Source organism: Ursus arctos, unplaced genomic scaffold (assembly GCF_023065955.2).
Source record: "Ursus arctos isolate Adak ecotype North America unplaced genomic scaffold, UrsArc2.0 scaffold_23, whole genome shotgun sequence".
NCBI lineage: Eukaryota > Metazoa > Chordata > Mammalia > Carnivora > Ursidae > Ursus > Ursus arctos.
In genome coordinates this window covers 17,679,811-17,700,831 of record NW_026622908.1, presented here as the reverse complement: position 1 = coordinate 17,700,831, position 21,021 = coordinate 17,679,811, and the positions used below count along the sequence as shown (strand labels likewise).

The 21,021-nt window shown below is 35.7% G+C and overlaps 1 long non-coding RNA gene across 1 annotated transcript in view; it reads left to right on the top strand.

The window, feature by feature from the left end:
- LOC130544666 (uncharacterized) overlaps positions 1–21,021 on the top strand; it is an 805,127-nt gene that overhangs the window by 557,788 nt on the left and 226,318 nt on the right. The window contains exon 3 of the long non-coding RNA XR_008961119.1: positions 2,155–2,269. This is a non-coding gene — a long non-coding RNA (uncharacterized LOC130544666). The remainder of the gene's footprint in view (positions 1–2,154; positions 2,270–21,021) is intronic.

The following is a 21,021-nucleotide window of genomic DNA, read 5'->3' as shown; positions in this document are numbered from 1 at the left end:
TCGTGATTTAGCCAACTTTTATTATTTCTTGTTGTGCAGGTCTTGAAAATTTAGGAAGATTTTGGTTGATGCTTAAAAGAATCATTTTTACTCAAATGAGTAGAGATTTTAGTTTGCTCCCTATATCCACACTCAGTGCAATAACAGTATTTCTGAGTTTCCTATTTGTCCTTCAAAACTGGTGCTAAATATTTATCTTCTACTTGGGCTTTCATTGGAATGGGTGTCTAAATCCCTTAGATAGTTTTCTGACATGACTCCTGTTTCCTCTGTGGCTGCAGTGAGGATTTAGACACAGAGAATGTTAACATAGTTACTAGATTACATAAGATTTCTTTTTATTATTATTATTTTTTTACTAGATTACCCAAGATTTCTGTGTCAAAAGTTGATCATGTAGATGGTTTAGAAATAGTCCCTTCTAGGACTTAAAATTTCAGTACTAAGCCCCTCCTGATGTAAATTTTGGAACGTTCAGGTTGTTGAAAACAGATTTTTCTGTTTTTCTTTTACAGAATCTTTTGTTTTTCTATAGTTGTCATAAGATCAAGAAGACAGGATTAGTCAACGTCTTACCCTAGTAGATTCCATTCTGTTGATCATTTTTCAAACTTGAATAGACAGGAGGAAAATGAAGGCTTTGAGCCCTTGGGAGGGTCCGAGGGGTATTTTGGCCTTTTTGGGTAGTTCTTGAATATTTGGTCACCTGTGGTCTAAGAGGCTTTTCAATAAAGCTATCCCTTTTGGAAGAAAAAATCCTAATTCAGAGTGATGTCACTGGGTGAATGCTGAATCTCTAAGGTTCTCTAGGAAGGGTCAGAGTTTGAGGCATAACAGGTAATACAGCTCATTTCATTTTGGTAGTGGAAATTCAATCAAATATTCAATATTTGACATGAAGTCCATGTCTCGATTTCCAAACTTTCTGATTTGGATTTTTAGAATCAGGTATTATCAATAAGAAAAGAAAATGCATACTGCTTGAAAGAAAATGATAGTATTGGTATATTGAGGTAGCAGGTGCAGAATGATGTTCCTCACAGTAGATCATCAATACTGGTTCCTTGATGTTTTAGGCTGATTACCTGGCCTTCCTCACACCAATTGTTTGAGGGTATTCTGAGATCCAGAGACTCTGCTCTCATTTGATTTTACTGTGAGATTTTTGGATACTGTGGAGAATTACCTGGTTATCATTATAAAATACACTTCTATTCACCTCAGGCAGAAAGGTCCTGTAACACCCCATTGCCTTGACTAATTTCTAGATTTTTCTATTCATTCTTACAGTGTCTTTAACAACATCACTCCTGCACTCCATAGACCTCAAAGGGAGTAGATTCTTTTTATTTGAGAAATTCCAAGGGTATTTCCTTCATCTTCCTCCCTGATAAACAACTTTGTCTGAGCCCAGCTGTGCCCGGCCTCCTAAAAAATCATTTAGCTACCACTGTTCTTGAAAGATGTTTACTGTGTTCACAGAGTATTGCAAATTTTTCCTGCTCCATTAACTCCCCTATTTGTATGTTGGAACTTCTTTTTCTAGTGGACTATTTCTGCAATTTGTAGCAGTTTCCCTAGAGGGCAAAGTATGGAGTCAGTGACTGACATTAAATAATAAATGTCAGCAAAGTGATTACTTTCATTTGGAATTAATAATATTTTATTAAAATTCATAAGAGCACTCAGCTGGTAGCATCAGAGCCAATTACTCATGTGAGCACAGAATGTGCCGTCCCAATTCAAAGTGCGCAGTAGCTCTTTTTGATTTAAGGAAAATACATCTTTGTAGTGGGTTGGAGGATCTAAGTTTTTAACTCTTCTAGTATCAGTAGGAAGGCTAGATTAATATATAATGTTAATGTTGAAATATTAGGAATGGTAGAAATTTAACGTTTCTAAGGGAAAAATGCCTATAGCAGAGTCTGATGACAGATGATATCATTTTTATTCCGTTCTTAGAGATTTGCCCTTTTGTGAGGGTTTGAGTCAGAGCACAACCTAGGTCAAAAACATCATTAGTTTTGTTGGGTCTCAGAGTTAAATATTTCTTAAGAAAATGAGATAGAAAAATACAAGCTAGTTTTATCAAGTGTCTATTTTCTGTCCTTCAGACCTATTCTCCAGTGACCTCCATTCTGTTTTTTTTTGAAGGGTCTGAACCTTATGGACACAGTGGAAGAGACTGAGCCCCCTTGATTTCTGGGTTCACACAACGTTTGGCCAATTAAGAAGTCATGGCAAGAGATCAGAGGAAGAGACGGAAAAGGTAAGGTTTTATGTCCCCTGGATCTTTCCCTGGGATGTTGCTCAGGCTGTTTTTCCATGAAACGTCCCTGTTCCTCTAAAGATGACCCTCCCTATAGAACTGTCCATCCTCATGCTGGGTACCACTTGTCCCCAGTTTCTGGTCTAGAGGTTGCAGAAGCTCTACAATTACTAGTTTCATGGTTCTCCAGCATCCCTTATAATTTTCTTATGAATGTGACTATGCTACTTCCTGAAGGGACCATGTATGATTTACTAGTCTTAATATAGGTTTGAGTGGATGCGATATCTTTTCTTTTCTTTTCTTTTCTTTTCTTTTCTTTTCTTTTTTCTTTTCTTTTCTTTTCTTTTCTTTTCTTTTCTTTTCTTTTCTTTTCTTTGAGGGAGAGAGGGAGTGGGAGTAAGAGCAGAGGGAGAGGGAGAGAATCTCAAGTGGACTCAGCGCTGAGCATGGAGCCCAACACAGCGCTGGATCTCATGACCCTGAAATTATGGCCCAAGCTGAAACCCAGAGGCAGCGGCTTAACTTACTGAGTCACCCAGATGCCCCAGGATATCTGTTTGCTTCATTTCCAAGTATACTATGAGGTAATGGAGCCTGTTAACTGTATACAACTTCCAACCTTACCAAACAAAAACAAAAACAAAAAAAACTGGATTGTGATAAAAATGGTGAGTAATATGAGTGGTTAGTGATAATGAGAGATGAGAAAGTATATATATGTAATATTTAAGGATATCCAGTTGGTATGCTTTGATACAAACATATTGTTGCTAATAACTGACTGCCAGGATTCAGTATTGACAAGTATTTTTGTTTTGTTTTTTTAAGATTTAATTTATTTAGTTGAGAGAGAGAGAGGACTAGAGAGAGAAAGAGCAAGCATGAGTAGAGGGCAGAGGGAGAGGGAGAAACAGGCTCCCCGCTGAGCAGGGAGCCCAATGTGAGACTCAATCCCAGGACCCTGGGATCATGACCTGAGTCCAAGGCAGACATTTAACCCACTGAGTCACCCAGGTTCCCCACTGACAAGTGTTTTGAATATTACCCTGGTTACACTGATATATGTTATTCATGTGGATAAATTACTTGACACATTTTTTTCCACCTGAAAATTGTCAGAGAAAAGCTTGATGATTAAAGCCTTAGAAAACTGTCAGAGAAGTCTTGTAATGTTCAAATTAATGGGACTCAATTTGGTTCCGCACCCATTGCAAGAAACAATCCATTTACAAATATACTATACATGAATTGAAAAAGAAAGAAAGTACATCATAATCATAGCTTTATCATGAAACTCACAATAGCTATTATTTATAGAGTGATTTCTCTGTTCTGGGTAGTCACTGTGTATATCTCATAAGCAGTATCTTATTTAATCCATCACTCAATTAATGTTAATTAGTACTATTTTATTTCACTTTTTCTGTTAAGAAAAATGGGACTTAGAGATGTTTAACTTGCCCAAAGACATTCCTTTAATTAACATTTAACTGAACTTTAATCTGAGGACTGTTTAACTCCAAAACTCATGCCCTGAACCATTATGATAAACTGCTTCCTTGAACATTTTTATAGCTTAAAGCAGTTCTTATGTCTTCATAAAACAGCAATCAAAATTATTTGATAATCACTAATTAAAGAAGGAAACATTACTTATATTAGTGTATGATTACTTCTTGAAATTGTCTAAATTTGCTCAGTAGATCTTTCTGTAATGACTGTTAAAATAAGGTATGAAAAAAAGAAATAAGGTGTGGAGTCATATGGTCCAAGAAGAAACAAAATGGCAGCTGTAGAAATGAAAGAACGTATATGAAGGGAAACATGATGAGATAATTGGCAGGATTATTTAATTAAAATCTAGATTTACAAGGGAAATTAGATATTACGTGGTATAATCCCTTCTTTTATACAATAATGAAATGGAAACCAAGATAGAGTGGCTTCCCAAAGGGCACTGTGGAAATATCTGAGGACAGTTGGTAGGAAGGGACGTCCTTTAATGATTCCATTAAAACAGAACCCAACATATTTTAATAAATTTGAAAAAAAATAAGATTTTATCTTTAACAAATGAGAGTAAATATTAGTAAATAACATATTAATGTATATGCTTGGGTTTATTTCTGGGCTCTTGATTCTTATCCATTGGTTTGTTTCTACGCCAGTATCATAGTTTTAAGTACTATAGCTTTATAATGTAGTTTGAAATCAGGAAGTGTGATGCCTCCTGCTTTGTTTTTGTTTCTCACAATTGCCTTGGCTATTCAAGGTCATTTGTGGTTGTCCTTTATATAAGTTGTAGGATTGTTTTTTCAACTTCTTTAAAAAATGACATTGGAATCTTGATGGGGATTACATTGAATCTATAGATAACTTTAGATAGTATGGACATTTTAACAATATTAATTCCTCCATCCCATGGGCCAGGGATATCTCTATATTTATTTGTGTCTTCAATTTCTTTCATCAGTGTTTTATAGTTTTCAACATAGAGGGCTTTCACCTACTTGGTTAGATTTATTCCTAAGCATTTTATTGTGTTTGTTGTTATTGTAAATGGGATACATTTTATTTTTTATTTATGCATTGTTAGTGCATAAAAACACTACTGATTTCTGTTAAGTTTATATCCTGCTACTTTACTGATTTTGTTGATTAGATCTCACCATTTTCAGTGGAGTCTTTAGGATTTTCTATATATAAAATCAAGTCATATGTGAATAGAGACAATTTTATTTCTTTCTAATTCTGATGCCATTTATTATTTATCTATTTTTATGATTGCTATGACTAGGACTTCTGGTACAATATTGAATAGGAATGGTGAAAGTGAGCATCCTGTCTCATTTTTTACTTAATAAAATTTAGATTCTAAATGAAGCTGTGAGTCTTTTTTAGGAAAAGGAAAAATAAGGAAATAAAAATAAGGAAACCTAAATGTTCCCTTTTTTTTTTTACTTTCATAGCATGATTATAAAAATTTCATTAAAATATACAAGAATTTTCTTTTGATATTAAAATATGCTTTTGAATCACCTGCTATGTCATCACCCATGTGGATTCTTTCTTCAATTCTTAAATGATAGATTTCTACCTGATTTGAATTTTTCATGAAATCTGTAATTCAAGAAACTTAACAATCACATCCAACATCCCACTTAGAGACTTCATAAAACACTACATCTTTGCAAGATTTTAATTTTTCCTGGAAATTAATTTGAGCTACTTTTTCACTGCATTGTTAAATGTAGGAGGGACCTACCAACAGAGATGGTGCCCTAATATGGGAAATAGAATCTATTGTTAAGTGTGTAAATAGAGACTAATTTTATAACTGGTTAGTCATGGGCAAATATTTTCTTGTATAATATTTTTTAAACTACTTTATTGAGATGTGGTTGACATACAAAAACTGTACATGTTTAATGTATAAAACTTGACAAATTTGGAGATAAGTATGCACCTATGAAACATGGCTATAATTTATGCCATAAACATATCCATCACCTCCAAAAATTTTCCTCCTAGCCTCTTCAACTTATTATTTTTTTGTGATAGAAAACATACGTTCTACCCTCTTGGTAAATTTTTCAGTATGCAATACAATATTGTTAACTTTAGGCTCTATGCTCTACAGTAGACCTCTAGGACTTATGTGTTTTGTGTAACTGAAACTTCGTATCCTTTGATTAATATCTCCCCATTTTCCCCTACCTCTATCCTGGAACAACCACCCTTCTACTCTCTGTTTCTGTGAGTCTCTTTTAGATTCCTCATATAAGTGGTATCATGTAGTATTTGTCTTTCTGTGCCTGGCTTATTTCACTTAGCATAATGTAAAGGAAATGCAGTGGAACAGCTAAATATTTGTTGGATAACGTTGCTAAATTCATCTATGTTGTCACAAATGGCAGGATTTCCTTCTTTTTTAAGGCTGAAAATAGTCAGTTGTGTGTATGCACGAAGTTCACCTTATCCATTCATCTATTGATGGACATTTAGGTTGTTTCCATGTCTCACCTATTGTGGATAATATGTATAACATTTGTTTCCCCCTACAAGTTTGCCACTGCAAGGACTTAAAAATATTTTATTGGTTTATAAGTATCCCTTTAAGAGTATAGGTGCTATAATTTAGATAATTTCACAAATATTTAATGACCGCTTGCCATTATACTGCAGCATTTATGTGTATGTATGTGTATGTTTGACATGGAAGCCTTTATAAATCAAAATGTCTGTTAAAAATAGAAACCAGGTATATTATATATCTGAAGACCAAATATGAATTTTCAAAATTATTATCAATATATAGCAATGTCTATTTGCATTTTATCTTGGGATAAAATTTTCTATTCTTCACTTTAGTTAATGAGCAAACCCTCTATTTTTAAGCTATTATTAATTTTGCAAGTACAGTGATTATAATGTGAAGAGATCATTAATATTGACATTGGGTAATACTTAACTTTTTTTTTTTTTTGCTTAATTTCATAGCAAAAGCCTAAGAGATTTTAATATGTAGCTACTAGCAGAAGTTGTTCGATTACATAGTATTGTGGTTCTCTTGTTCTTTTCCTGAGTTCAGTGAAAAATAAACACAAAACTAAAATTCTATAGTATCTTTATAGACATCAGTTTTTCCTCAAGATTTGTGGAATAACAGTTGCTTAAATGGAAAGTAGGTGTAATATCTTTATTTCCTTTAAAGATATCAAAGAAAATTTCTCAGGAGCTGAATATCAAATGTGTTCTAATGGGTTCACTGTTTCATTTCTTCTCCTTGGCCTTTTTCAAGGATATAGATATATATGCTTGAGTGTGTATGTGCACAAATATAAACAACACTCATGTAATAAACAACAGGTGTGTATTTAAAACATGCTGACTTGCTTTCAATCCCATTGATTTTGGAAATACAAGTTGTTTGTAACATAGATGTGATTGTCAAGGAGCATTTTAGATGAAAATGCAGTCAGCCTAGATTAATGTGAACTCTCAGCATTCTGTTGCTCATGGTCTTATTTTTTGTGTACGATTAAAAGAGCAAACCTGGCTTTAAAACAAGCTCATTCCATTTTTGTTGCCACAAATTCTCCCCTTCTCATTCCTGCCAGCTCTTACGGGATTCACAAATATGTTTCCTATTCTGAGCAGTGGCTCATAAATACAGAGAGAGAAGGAAGTCGTTAGAAAGCAGGTCTCTTCCAGGGGCATGGACAACTGCCTAGAGGGGCACTCAGTCATGCATTTTGACTTTGGTAATTCAATGCTGTATCCATTTCTCTGCCACATTATCATAAAAAAAAAGGGTACCTAAGGAAATGCAGTATTTCAGCTAAATATTTGTTGCATAACATTGCTAACTCTTTTAAATAATCTCATAGGGAGGACTAAAGAGATCAGAGGAAAAAGAAAAAACAGTTGGGGATTCCAGCTTTGCTTTTTATTATATATATATTTTTACTTCTGAAATGGTAATTTCTGCTTTTAGTGCTGGTCCATCTACTATAATAAAAGCATGTGGGAACCTGGATTTTTCTATAAGGGACTTAAGCAGTCCATTCTCTTCAATTAAAAAAAAAAAAAGTGCTGATAAGCTTTTTCCCCCCCTTCCATGACATTCTTAAAATCTGTGTGCCTAAACAAATGAACATTCTATTCTCAACAGACTCATTTTGAAGATAGAGAATGTTCACTGAGCAATAAGTAGGCCATTGGGAATTTAATCAGAGGGGCCAGGAGAAGAGGCATTTTACAGCTAATTTGTATCAGTTGTTAAATATCATATTTTATAGAAATTAAAAAATAAGATGTATTTCCTCACTGTAACAAACTTATCTTCCTTCCACTTTACCCTATACCTCCCTTACCGTCTTGCAATGTATGTTCTTGATCACAAAGGGAGACAGCAGATGGGGTTTGAATGCACAATCTGTATAGACTTTGGAATAATGACTGTAGTGGCAGGATGGAGATTTTTAATTTCTTGGAATTCCACATGAAAACATAAAAGGAAGCTATACAGCATAAATCAAAAAGCCATTGACACAACAAATGTAGGTACAAGTTATCATCATAAACTTCAAAATACAAGTGGTAAGGGCAAACCACCAAAGTTACATAATTTATTTGGTATCAGAAGGTAGAGGAATACAAATGTGGAGTGTTACAGACCTGCAAACAGGAGAACCCCGAAAATTGCCACGAGGAGTTTACTGGGAAGGTTGGTGGGCTAATTTGAGAATGGTCACTGAAATTGAAGTTTTTCCCCCCACTCTGTTAGTGGGTGAGAACATAGGACCTCAGGAAGGTGCCTAGACCAGTCAGTTTAAGGTCTGTGAACTCTCAACACTGACCAACCTGGGCTTTTCCTAGGACATGGCCTTACACCAGGAAGAAACTCTGGAACTGGAACAAAAACTGAGCAGGATAGGGGATAATAGAGAAAAGAAGAGGTACAGATGGGAAAAGAATAGAGGCAGGAAAAGCTCAAAAAGTAGGCTGCAATATTTTTTACCTCTACATGAAAACAAGAGAAGATAGAGCTCTACAAAACTAGGAAAGCTACCTTGAATGTGCTTTCAGAAAGTTCATGAAAACTAATTTTACATAAAAATGAGCATTCAGTGAATATCAAGATCAAATTCTACATATATCCATTATAAAAAGAGAGAATAAGGAGCAAAATATTTTTATAGATGGCATTAAAATCATAACTAAAAAACGGATTAAAACTGTAACCTCCAAAATTACTAAAGGCATTAAGAAAGTGACAAAGACATGAAAGAACAATATAAGTTGTCATTACAAAAACTGTTAGATACTTGAACATGGAGAAAGAAGTAGAAACAAAATAAAAAATAATTTTAGAAGTGAAATGTAGAAGAAACGCAAGACAAAAATGATGCCTGTATTACCTATTGATGCATAGTAGATCACCCGAAAATGTAGCAATTTCAAACAAAAAAAACACTTTTATTTCACAGTATGGGCAAGACAGAAATCGTGTGCAGTTTTACTGGATGCCTCTAGCTCAGGGTCTCTTACAAGGCTGAAATCATGATGTCGCCCTGAGTAAAGTCATCTCAAGGCTTGGTAGGAGAGAGTCAGCTTTCAGGCTTATTCCTGTATCTATTGCAGGCCTCGGATCCTTTCTGGCTGCTGTCTAGACATTGATTCCTTGCTAGGTGGGCCTCCCTAAGTGAACAAATGAGTGAAGGAAGGCAAGGAAGGTGGAAATCAGTCTTTTTACAACCTAATCCCGGAAGTGGCATCTTACTGTTGTTGGTGTATTCCCTTTATTGGAAGTCCCTCGATCCAGCTCACATTCCAAGGAAGCATGAGAATATCCAGAGGTGGAGATCATTGAGAATAACCTATTAGGATGCTATCATAATGCCTTACAATAGCTAGGAGGTGAAAAACTTAAAAAGAAATGAAAAAAGAAATAAAAATGACAAGTATTAAAGATAGGCAATGAAGGTTTGACATATGGCTAATGGGACTCTATGAAGAAGCAAATCAAAGCAAGGGATCACAACAAATACCAAAAACTATAAGAAAGCTTTCTCAAATTAATGAATGTAGGTACTGAGGATATATTGCTTCTAAACTAATTAAAGGTGAGGTAAGCACTCATTCTATCCCTCCTGATGAAAAAACACAGCATCACAGTCATTGCCAAATACCTATCACTTAGACTATCATTTAGTGTTTTCCTTTAACTTTTTTTCTGAGATTTTATTTACTGCAGCATTATATCCTGAATTTAGAATGCCAGTTATATTTTCTAATATACAATAAAGAAATAATTCATATATTCCTTCCACTTTACCCTATACCTCACTTACCCTCTTGCAATGTATGTTCTTGATCACAAAGGGAGATAGCAGATGGGGTCTGAATGCACAATCTGTATAGACTTTGGAACAATGACTGTAGTGGCAGGATGGAGATTTTTAATTTCTTGGAATTCCACATGAAAACATAAAAGGAAGCTATACAGCAGAAATATATATATATAGGTATAGATATGTTCTACCTAAAATGAAAGAGTATACTATATAAGGTAAGAGTACCACACTGTGGGAAAGACTTATCTAGCACATAGTAAGTGCTCAATAAATGTTAGTTTATTTTGACAGAGACTAGGAAGTGATTAGGTATGTTCAGAACTACCCCTGAGATTAGAAAATCTAGGTCAGAGTTAATGTCAAAATAGTGAGTCAGCTAAGACATCCATGAAGTACAAAAGTTAGCATGACAATGGAAGGATCAGTCTTTGCATATGAGTTTTGTGGGCATGATTGTATTTTCTTTTTTTTTTATTAACATTTTTTTTATTATATTCTGTTAGTCACCATACAGTACATCCCTGGTTTTTGATGTAAAGTTCGATGATTCAATAGTTGCATATAACACCCAGTGCACCATGCAATATGTGCCCTCCTTACTACCCATCACCAGCCTATCCCATTCCCCCACCCCCCTCCCCTCTGAAGCCCTCAGACTGTATTTTTTTCTTACATTCAATGGGAAGTAATCTCTTATCCCGTAGCTTGGACTTTGATATTGTTTAGTGAAGGTGAATGCGGTATGCTGAAGTGGCGTTATCAGCTCTCTTTCACTTTATGTCAGTTCCCAAAGTACCAGATGGATGTATTATATGCAACACTCTGCTCATAAATTATTTCAGTATTTTTCTGTTTCAGGATAAGTTCTTAATATGTATGGTACCGATAGGGATTAGGATGCACTGTTAATAAGTACCAACATTTGTCACTTTCTCATCCAGTTAATAGGTGACTATGTAATCATTTGTCAAACAGTATCCTTTGCTGAGCTGACATTTGCATCTCTAATAATTTTGCATAATTAGGTTATAAATAGTTATTTTGTGAAATTAGGATGATGAATAAAGCTTAAAGGTATATGAATATATACATATAATTCTTTCATGGAAAGTAATCCTAAATGAAACAAAAGAAAGATAACTGGTTAGAAATATAAAAAAAAATGTGATCCTTGGGAGAAAATTCTCTTTCTAGAATTCCTAATAGTGAAACGAATGAATGCTAGACCTACAAAATTCGTAGACGTTAGACTTCAGAGAACAAGTAGTGTCAATAAAAAGTAATTTAATTAGAATAAGAATTTTCTGACCCCCGAACACAGAGGAAGCTAACAGGGAGGTAGAGGCATTAAAAACTAAGGTCCATAGTTTTACTGTAAGAGAAAACAGGAGAAAAATTTTTTTTTCCCCTTCAGCAGCTGGCACCTTTGCAAGTCTCTGATTATGGAAATTGCTGGACTTTAGTGCTTGGCCAGGTTATAAAGTGAGTAGTTTAAAAACATTCTAATTTAAAGTGTGTGTATTTTTTTTCTTCTTTTGGACTGTAGCTTCATTTTTATTCCTTTTTGAATTTTCTCTCTATGGAAATCCAGAGGAAATTAAGTCTTACACTGTGTTCCAAAACTCTACAGTGAGGTTATTTATCTGTTCCCATTTCTCCATCTCTAGGTACCGCAATAGACATTCATATAGGAATGTTTGCAGTGGCAAGATGTGAATTATATCTGAAATTTAAAATGTCTCTACACCGAGGGGAAATAGCTATTCTGGGTATTCAGTGTTCCTGGGTACTAGGAGGCAAATCTACATCATGGAGCAATAAAGAGAGTGTTCTTTGGAAGTCGTATGTGGAGCAGAGGTTTTCTTTATCTGTGAGCATGACCCACCCCGTCACTCATTATAATCCACTAACTCTGGGCTTCATTTTCTTTTCTAATGTACAAAGATCTCCTCTCATATCTAACGATCTTATATGAGGTTATTTATTCTTCCTGAAAAGAACGAATCCCTGTCTTAGTCTGTTTGGGCTGCGTAACAAAATACTATAGACTGGTTGGCTTATAAACAACAGAAATTAATTTCTCATAGATCTGGGGGCTGGGAAGTCCAAATCAAGGTGTTGGCCGATTTGGTGTCTGATAGGCTAACTTCCTGGTTTAGAGACAGCTATGTTCTCTAATGGCAGAAAAGATGAGAGAGTTCTCTGGGGTTTCTTTTATAAGGGCACTAATACCATTCATGAAGGCTCCACCCTCATTACCTAATCATCTCCCAGAGGCACCACCTCCTACTACCATCACATTGGGGGTTAGGATTTCAACATCTGAATTGTGGATTCAAACATTATGTCCAAAGTAATCTCAATTTCCTCAGGGTACCTACTTGTCATAAAGGTCTTAACCTAAGTGTTCCTTGAGGAGTCGTACCCTAAACCAGGTTAACTTTCCCTTTCCATATACTCATGAAACCTACATTTCTGTTTTAAATAATTTATTAAAATTCTAACTAAGTAATTCTTCATATAACTTTTGATTTCATGTATTTTGCCCCTGCATGGTTTTATGTATCACTAAACTATAAAAGGAGCTTAACAAATATTTGTTTTTTGAATGAACACACAAATAATTAAATGGCATTCACCAGCTCAGTGGCAGGCAGGAAAATTCTTCTTTGGCTGATGAATTGCTACAATAAAGAGAAGCAGAGTATAGGAGAAAAAGAAATCTATTTGGAGTCAGAACTTTTAGGTTCAAGTGCTGGCTCTATAAATTTTTAGCTGTGTGCTAGCTAAAAGACAGGCTAAGGGTTAGGTTCTTCAACTGTAAGGTAAAGATACTTTACTCAAACAGACACTTTCCTTTATTTAAAAACTATTTAGATATTCTAAAATGTAGACAAGGGTTCTTTATAATGGAAAAAAAAAGGCATATTATATAGTACAATATTGTCCATACAGGCAGTGACCTGCAGTTTGGCAAATGTTTCTTAATATCGCAAATGTCATTGACTAAAATATAGGAGAAAATGATGAAATTTTGCTGTCTTAAAAATTTCATTAAAATGGTAAACAAAATGGTAACAGTAGTCACAAAGTTCAAGATTAGGTAAAGTTCAAGATTAGCTTGGCATTGCACTCAACAGAATTTCAGAAAGAATGCTGCTAATATTTAGGTTTCTGAACTTCTTTGTTTTGCTGGTTTGCTGTGCACAATGTCAGTGTTGAAGTCCGGAGATGAAAATTAGGTTTTATCTGAGATAAATGGTAAATTCAACCCATTGCCAGAAACAATTTTTCAGTATTGTTGTATGCATAATTCTTTCTGAGATGGTTAAGAAGATAGTGAAAACATGCAACAGTCACTACTTTGAAAAGGATTTATTTATAATAAGTAATATAGAAATAGCCATGAGGTAGGTAGAGGCTCTTTTTCATGCAAGTTAATAAGTTCAGCCCCACCCATCAGAGGGGCTGTGGAGAGAATGGAGTGCTGACTTGCCCATCTGCTTGGGTTTTCATGAGCACAATATCCAAATTCTCTCTCACAGTTGAATAAGCAGAAACTTAAAAAGTTGGGACCAAGGATCAGGATGACATTGTGAATTTAGTCTTGAACTTCTCCATCAACTGTAAATATAGCAAAGAAAGAAAAATTTTTTAAAAACAAGAAAATAATTAAGGTATGGTAAACTCAAAATAAGCAAAATATCTCCATGCACCAGAAAGGGAATAAAAAATCGCAGTGGTAAGTTAGTAATCAGGGACCAGAGCCAGGGCCTGCTGGGCTCTGGGTCTGGATGCAGCTAGGATTTGCCTCCTGCAGAGTAATGGGATTCAAAGTTCAGTATGCATGGCAGTAGACCAGAGTCAAGTTAATTGCATGAAACCTGGGGCAGGTGCAGGGCTCACGAGCCTATGAAATACGGTCAACAGAAAGTTATGGCTACTGCCTGGGGCTATAATTTATATAAATATGCATACCTGCAATGTTGAAGGATACAGACAAACCTTATCGACAGGACCTAAAATTAAGCCACTCTACATTTAGTGACTGATTTTGAGAAAAGCTTTTGTTCATGAGAGAACTAGAACTTTGAGCCATTAAAAAAAAAAAAAATGGTACTGGAATAGAGTTCCATTGGGAACCAGAGTTTATCTGTGAAAGAAAGCAGGATCTCCGTGGCAACCAGAAAACAGACTTTCCCACATTGGAGTAAGAGGGATGGAAGGAGGCTTGATCCAGACAGTAAGGTCTTATGCTTTTCCCCAAGCATAGTCCAGAGAGTTGATGTGCCTTCACACAATAAATAGCTATGAGGCCCATTGAGGGCCACACAGATGCCAGTTAGATAAGCTGTAGATGTGTAGATTCATCTGTAGATAGGGTACTATCTGTATTATCATCATAGCAGAGAAGATCTTTCAGACCCACAGAGGCCCAAGAAAGAAAGAGTGACCTTGAGATCAGTGATTAAGTGACCTTGAGATCAGTGATTGATGATCGTTTGGATTGACGGACATCTCAAGGGCTACTGATAGAGATCTCAAGGGTTATATCTCATGTTTTCTGCCTTTCCTTCACATACCTTGCCTTAGAACTAGATAAGCTTCTTAGACACAATCCAGTACAAAAGGAAAACTCTAATTTGATTGATACTACTTTCTGCTGCTCTGATAAATGTGAGTTTAAAAATCGAAATTATGTTGCCTATTAAGATTCATACCAGCTTCCAATCCAAATAATTCAGCCAAGTATAACATGGTTCTATGTTACTAGAAGGTTAATGAAATGAAGAGGAAAGCTGGACAAGCTAACTAGACGATAGTACCAGGGGTCCAGATACACCATTCAAATTCTCTGTCCTGGCTGGAGTTTGGCCCCATTTCTCGGTAGTTGTTGCTCTGGCTTAAACTTTGATGAGAGTGTCTTTGGCCCAAAGTGGTAGCACATGGCAACAATTCCAAATATATTCTTGTGGGATCCCTGCTTTTCATGGGGAACCACATTTTGCATCTCATTTCCCTAAAAAACAAACATTTCCTTCAGGTTACCCCTTTTCCCATCCTCTTTCCTGAGGTGGTAGAAGGAAAATAATCAATTTATATACAAATATTGTGTTATGGTAGAAAATTTTATTCAATATAAAAGCAACACTTTCTCCTTGAAACGCCAATTGAGTATAACTGAGACCTTCCCCTTTTAAATCTTTTTATCACCGTAGTTATAAACAGAAGTTGCCCAGTATAATCCTGAAAGGGCTAAAGATTTCCTAGAGTGGCTTTCCTAAGTACTTTTGGTAAAAAAGAGACACTGATTATTTTGCCATTAGACTTGACATGGCTTTCCCCTCTCCCCTTTCACCCTAAATCTGGAACCTCTTCAGCCCATGTCAAGTTTTGCATAGAAGAGAAGTGAAATCAGCCTCCTGAGGAGCCATGCAGGTACTCTTTGACAATTGCAATTTAATGAGCCAACAAAGAAGATGAGCACTAAAATGTTCAGTGTTAGATTTTTTAAATCTTGAGTCATCTTAAGTTTACATTTTTATAAGATGATGCTCGAATAATTCATTGGAAACATTGATCGTTAAAATATATTAAAAGCTGAACTTGAAAAGAATTACCTTGTGTTTCATGTGTGTGTATGTGTGTGTGTGTGTGTGTATGTGCACTGTTAAGTCACCGGGGAAGAACAGACTTCTTTATTTTAAACCCTCATATTTTTAAACCCCTATATTCTGGCAAAGAAAAGACAGTAGTATATTTCTACAGCTTGAGCATGTGTGTTTATATAGGAAAGGGGAAAAAATATTTTGTGTTCCAGACTCAAAGAAAGGATTTAAGTAAAATTCAAGAGAAAAGTGAAGGATGAAGGCTGGTGCTTAGAGCTGGGGCTATGGCAAAAGTTCTTGATTCCCAAGATTGCCAGGCAGGGAGCTGGGTATCATGTGTTTGAATGGTCCATGTGAGCCTGGGCCTGTCAGCAGGGAGCATGACTGACTGAAGACCAGAAGTCTACCTCCAAATATAATGTAAACCCAATTGCCTGGACAATCCTGGAAAGGAAGAGGTGTTCACTAAGAATGACTGCTATGGAGGACATGACAACTTTGGCAAGCAGGGACACAGAGCTAGATTAGAAAAATGGATTTAGAAAAATAAAGGAACAAAAATATTTGTGCATGTTCATACCTAAGATAAAGAGGAAATAACTTATCAAATAAGTGTTTATGAATGTTTACTGACAAATTATACTTTTCCCCCAAAGCAGATTTTATAGCTATAATTTTCATTTCTACAAAATGCTGATTTCTCATTTCCTTGGAAAAAAGTGGGACTTTTCTTTAAGCTTAACATTTATCTCAGACTTACCCTCCTTCAGTTGCACTTACTTGTATTTCTGTAATAATGTTTCTATAAGCACTTTGAAATCTTCATCTTTCTTAAAAATTTCTAAGGTCTTTAAATTGAATAATAAAACATCAAGGATAACTGTATGTTCACAGTGCCTACTCTGCTAACATCTTTGAATGTGAATGTTTATTTAGACATGGATACCATGACCTGAAACTGTAAACTGCCATTTTTGTCACATACTAAATTTTCAAATCTACTTTATTCTATTTATTGATTGATTCTATCACAATAATCTTAATCTATTTCTGAGCCAATATAACATGGTTTTAAGTTTGAGGCAATCATCGAGTTCATGTAGTATCAAAAAGCACATCCTTTTTTAGTATTTTTTAAATAGTGTTTTAGTATTTTTTAAATGGATATTTTAGGATGTTTGCCCTTCCATGTTAAATTTGAATTATTTTTTATTATTTTTTTAGAGAGGGAGGGAGAGACAGAGAGAGAGAAAGAGAGAGGAAGTTGGGGGGGGGGGGAAGAGGGAAAGGGAGAAAGAGAATCTTAAGCAGGATCCACACCCAGCAGAGCCCAACACAGGGCTTGATCTCATGACCTTGAGATCATGACCTGAACTGCAACAAGACTCAGATACTTAACCAACTGAGCCACCCAGGTGCCCCTTAAATTTTAATTATTTTAACATATTTCTTTAAAAATTAAATTCTGGTGTGCCTGGGTGGCTCAGTCATTAGGTATCTGCCTTCAGCTCAGGTCGTGATCCCAACGTCCTTGTATTGAGCCCCGTGTTGGGCTCCTTGCTCAGTAGGGAACCTGCTTCTCCCTCTCCAGCTCCCCCTGCTTGTGTTCCCTCTCCAGCTGTCTCTCTCTGTCAAATAAAATCTTTAGAAAAAATAAAAATAGTTAAATTCTGTGCAGAGTTGCATTTATTTATATTTATACATTTGCCTATATTTGTATTTACATTTAGAGGATGGCTGGATCTTAAAGGGCCTTATAAAAACCTCAAGGAGTTTGGATTTTTTTTCTTGAGGTCAGTGAGTTTAAGTGCATTTCTTGAGACCCAGAATGAAAAGGCGTAGAGAAACGGAGAAAAAATTTGACAGAGAGACTATTTTGCATATAGGGTGAGGGGTGATTGAAATAAAGGGACAAGACCTGAGACAGGAAGCTCAGTAAAGCAGCTGCTGAGATGTTCAGGTGAAATATGAAGGAAATGAAAAGGCCTAAATGAGGGATACAAGCGTAAGGATAGATAAGTGGACAGATTTAAAGAGAGTAGACCTGAGTGTGGGGCAAGGAATGAGTAAAGCATAAATCTCTTGACTTGCTCACCACATTCAGCGGACCAAACTGTAATAGTGTATCTATACTGCATGGGATACACTGTAGCCACAGAGCAGGGAGTAATCTGTAAATGTGTTTATGACAGAACACTACATTCAGAAGGCAAGAAGCAAAATGTCACAAAATAAGTATAGGTATGTAAACAAAACAACGTAAGAGAGAAAAAAAGAAATATATCCGAAGCTTCCATACATAAAAGGAAAATGTTTAATTATATATCCAGTCACTTGTTTTACAGAAAACAATAAAATGACATTAAATTAGAAGGTACTTTTTTTTTTTAAAACTATTGCACGTAATAAGTATTTTTAAAAGGCAGCATTCTTGACTATTTATTATTTGGCTGGCCCTGTGTTGAGCAACTACCAGTGTTATTTCATTTACTCCTCAGAGGCCTCCTTTCAAGTAAGCATACTATGAGTTTCCTCCTTTTTCCTTATTTTCTTAGGAGTTGAGGGAACTGCTGCTTGTAGATATAAATTAGTTGCTGGAAGTCACTGATACACTAACAAGCGACAGAATCAAAACTGATGTGCAGTTAACATTGAATAACTTTAAGTTGTTTCTTTTTCTTGTAGCCTTCAGTGTACTGTGTACACAAGTCAGCACTAATTACTGTCAATTAATACATATCATCTTTTGGTGCCTCAGAGGGAGACAGCAATTACAGAAAATGGAAGCAGATTTTTTAAAAATACACAAAAACAAAATACAACATTATTTACAAACATGCAATAACAAAACAGAACATGGTGACAAGGCCATGCACTTTAAAGAACCCCTAACTACTCTCATTCAGAAAAGCATCTGGCAGCCAGGGAAGGTTCAAGGAAAATTTCGTGGTTGCATAAATTAAAATCTATGAACTAGCACTGGTATTCATGTTCTAACTAGCTCTATTTTGAAAATGTTCATTTTGGTCATAAGAATTTTCATTATGAATGGGAATGCCTTCACCTTCAGCCACAAATTACCATTGCCCTTCCTCTTCTCTTTGGAGTTATTTGGGTCATATGGAGAGTGTGAAGTAGAAGAAATCACATTTCCTTACAGTCATGATTTTTCTGTATAATTCTGAACTGGTTTCCAAAGGATGTTTTTCAGTATAAGTGAGCCTCCAAAATCCATTCTAATATTATGCTTAGTGACCTTCTTTTTCTGTTTCCAATAAACATGCATGCAATGCATTTTCAACAACCAAGTTATTCAGGGAAGCAAATAAAGCTAAATATAGCAAAGGGCATGATGATCAGGCTGAGAAGTTAAGACAATCATCCAGTTCATGCAAATTTACATGGAACCAGGCCCTGTCGTCTGCCTTTCAATTAGAGTGAGGTGAAAGTTGCAGTTGTGCTGGGTGCTGTGAGCACAATCAGCATTGTGTTTCCTGTGCTAGTCCAGGCCCCATGAACAGTGCCAGCATCATGTAAGATAAACCTGCTAGTCAGTTCATTTGTGCTAAAAATAGTTAACTAAAGAAGAGCAGTTTCTCTTCTCTCTTTGACATGCAGTCAAGTACCTTCTAATATAGGGTGATGGGTTTTTCACAGTGACAGTGGTAAGAAATAAGTGCTTCATAGTGAGAATCCATTCAACTGGGTTCAGCAAGTGGGGGGAAAAAGAGGTTATAACAATAGAGAGGGAGCCAGGAATTTAGACACTATAGAATGACCCTATGTTTAAATAGGCTCTGCCTCTTATTAGCTGAATAAGCAAGTTTTAAACCTATTTAAGACCGTGTTTCCCCATCAGAAAGTGGGGTTAAAAACACCTACCTCATTGGTTATGTGGAGAGAATGACAACACAGTATCTGCCCATAGTACCAGCAGACACTGACTTCCATCTTTTCTTTGTCCTTGTTCTTCTAACATTATTCTTCTCCCACTAATTAGTTATATTCTGGAAGAAAGAAATGCTACATTCAAATGATATGAAGATACTATGTGCATTGCTAATGCTCTCTTTTGCTCTGTGGGCTGGCTGGCTTCTAGCTTTTACTTTCCCTGTGAACTCTGCTCATCTTCCCCACCTCCAACTCCTCATTTACTACCCGTGACATTTTTCAAAAAAAAACCCAAAAAACAAAAAACAAAAAAACAAAACAATTATCTCCTGAAAATCTACTTGTCCTGGTCCCATTCTTCATTAATCATTTTTTTTCTTATAAATTAATTAGTGCCCCAGGATAATGAACAATTTACATTTTGATCATGGCCTTTAGGAAATAATTTCCTAACTCAAAATCTCTGGAGAATACTGTCCTCCTTGTTTTCAACTTCTGTGACTAGAAAGGCTTGGAAGCCCCAGGAACCTGCTTGTAAATTCCTGAGTTGGGTTCTAGAACTGGGAAACTCCCAGCCTGAGAGGAAGGAAAGAGAAGAGTTAATGGCATCTTTTCATGGCTGACAAATATTGAGGGTGCAACATGAATTGGGGAAAGATCGGGAATAACCATTAAGAGTTGGAAGTTCTAGTCATTCTGCTCATATTTCACTGTGTAACCTGAGCAAGAGTTTTCTTTCAAAGGAAAAACGTACATTTGGATTCAAGGATTTCTAAAAAAAAATAATACATATTTTTATGATTCCATGAATAATGTCAGGAATTAATGTTACTTTATATAAAAATGCAATTATAGCTCTTGTCACTGTTCTAAACACTTTACAAATATGAGCTTATTTAATGCTCTTAATGGCTCTGTAAATAGGTACTATAATTATCTTCATATAGATTAGGAAACTGAGACTCAGAGAAGTGTAGTGGCTTGACCTAAGTCACATAGCTTTTATGAGGTAGAACCAGAATTTGAAAACATTAGCTCAACTCCAGCATTTCTATTCTTAACCACTATACTTGGCTGCACTTAAAAATGAGATATTTATATATCTCTTTATACATTTTTAGATCTGTTTCCTAATCACTATGCTGTACTACATTGAAAAGGAACATATTTTGAATCAGTTCTGTCACCCACTTCCTATGTCCATGCCTGGAGCTGCGGCTGAGCCTAGGTAATCATCAACTTTCAAGAGGAACATCCATTAGTTTTCTGCAGTTGTGGTCATTGCATATGGCTGAGCCTCATTCTTCTTTTCTGAAAAGTGGGAGGAAGTGTAACCTTTTAAAATAATTACCCTGTCTTCTCTAAGATCACAAAGGTCAATTTATAGGCT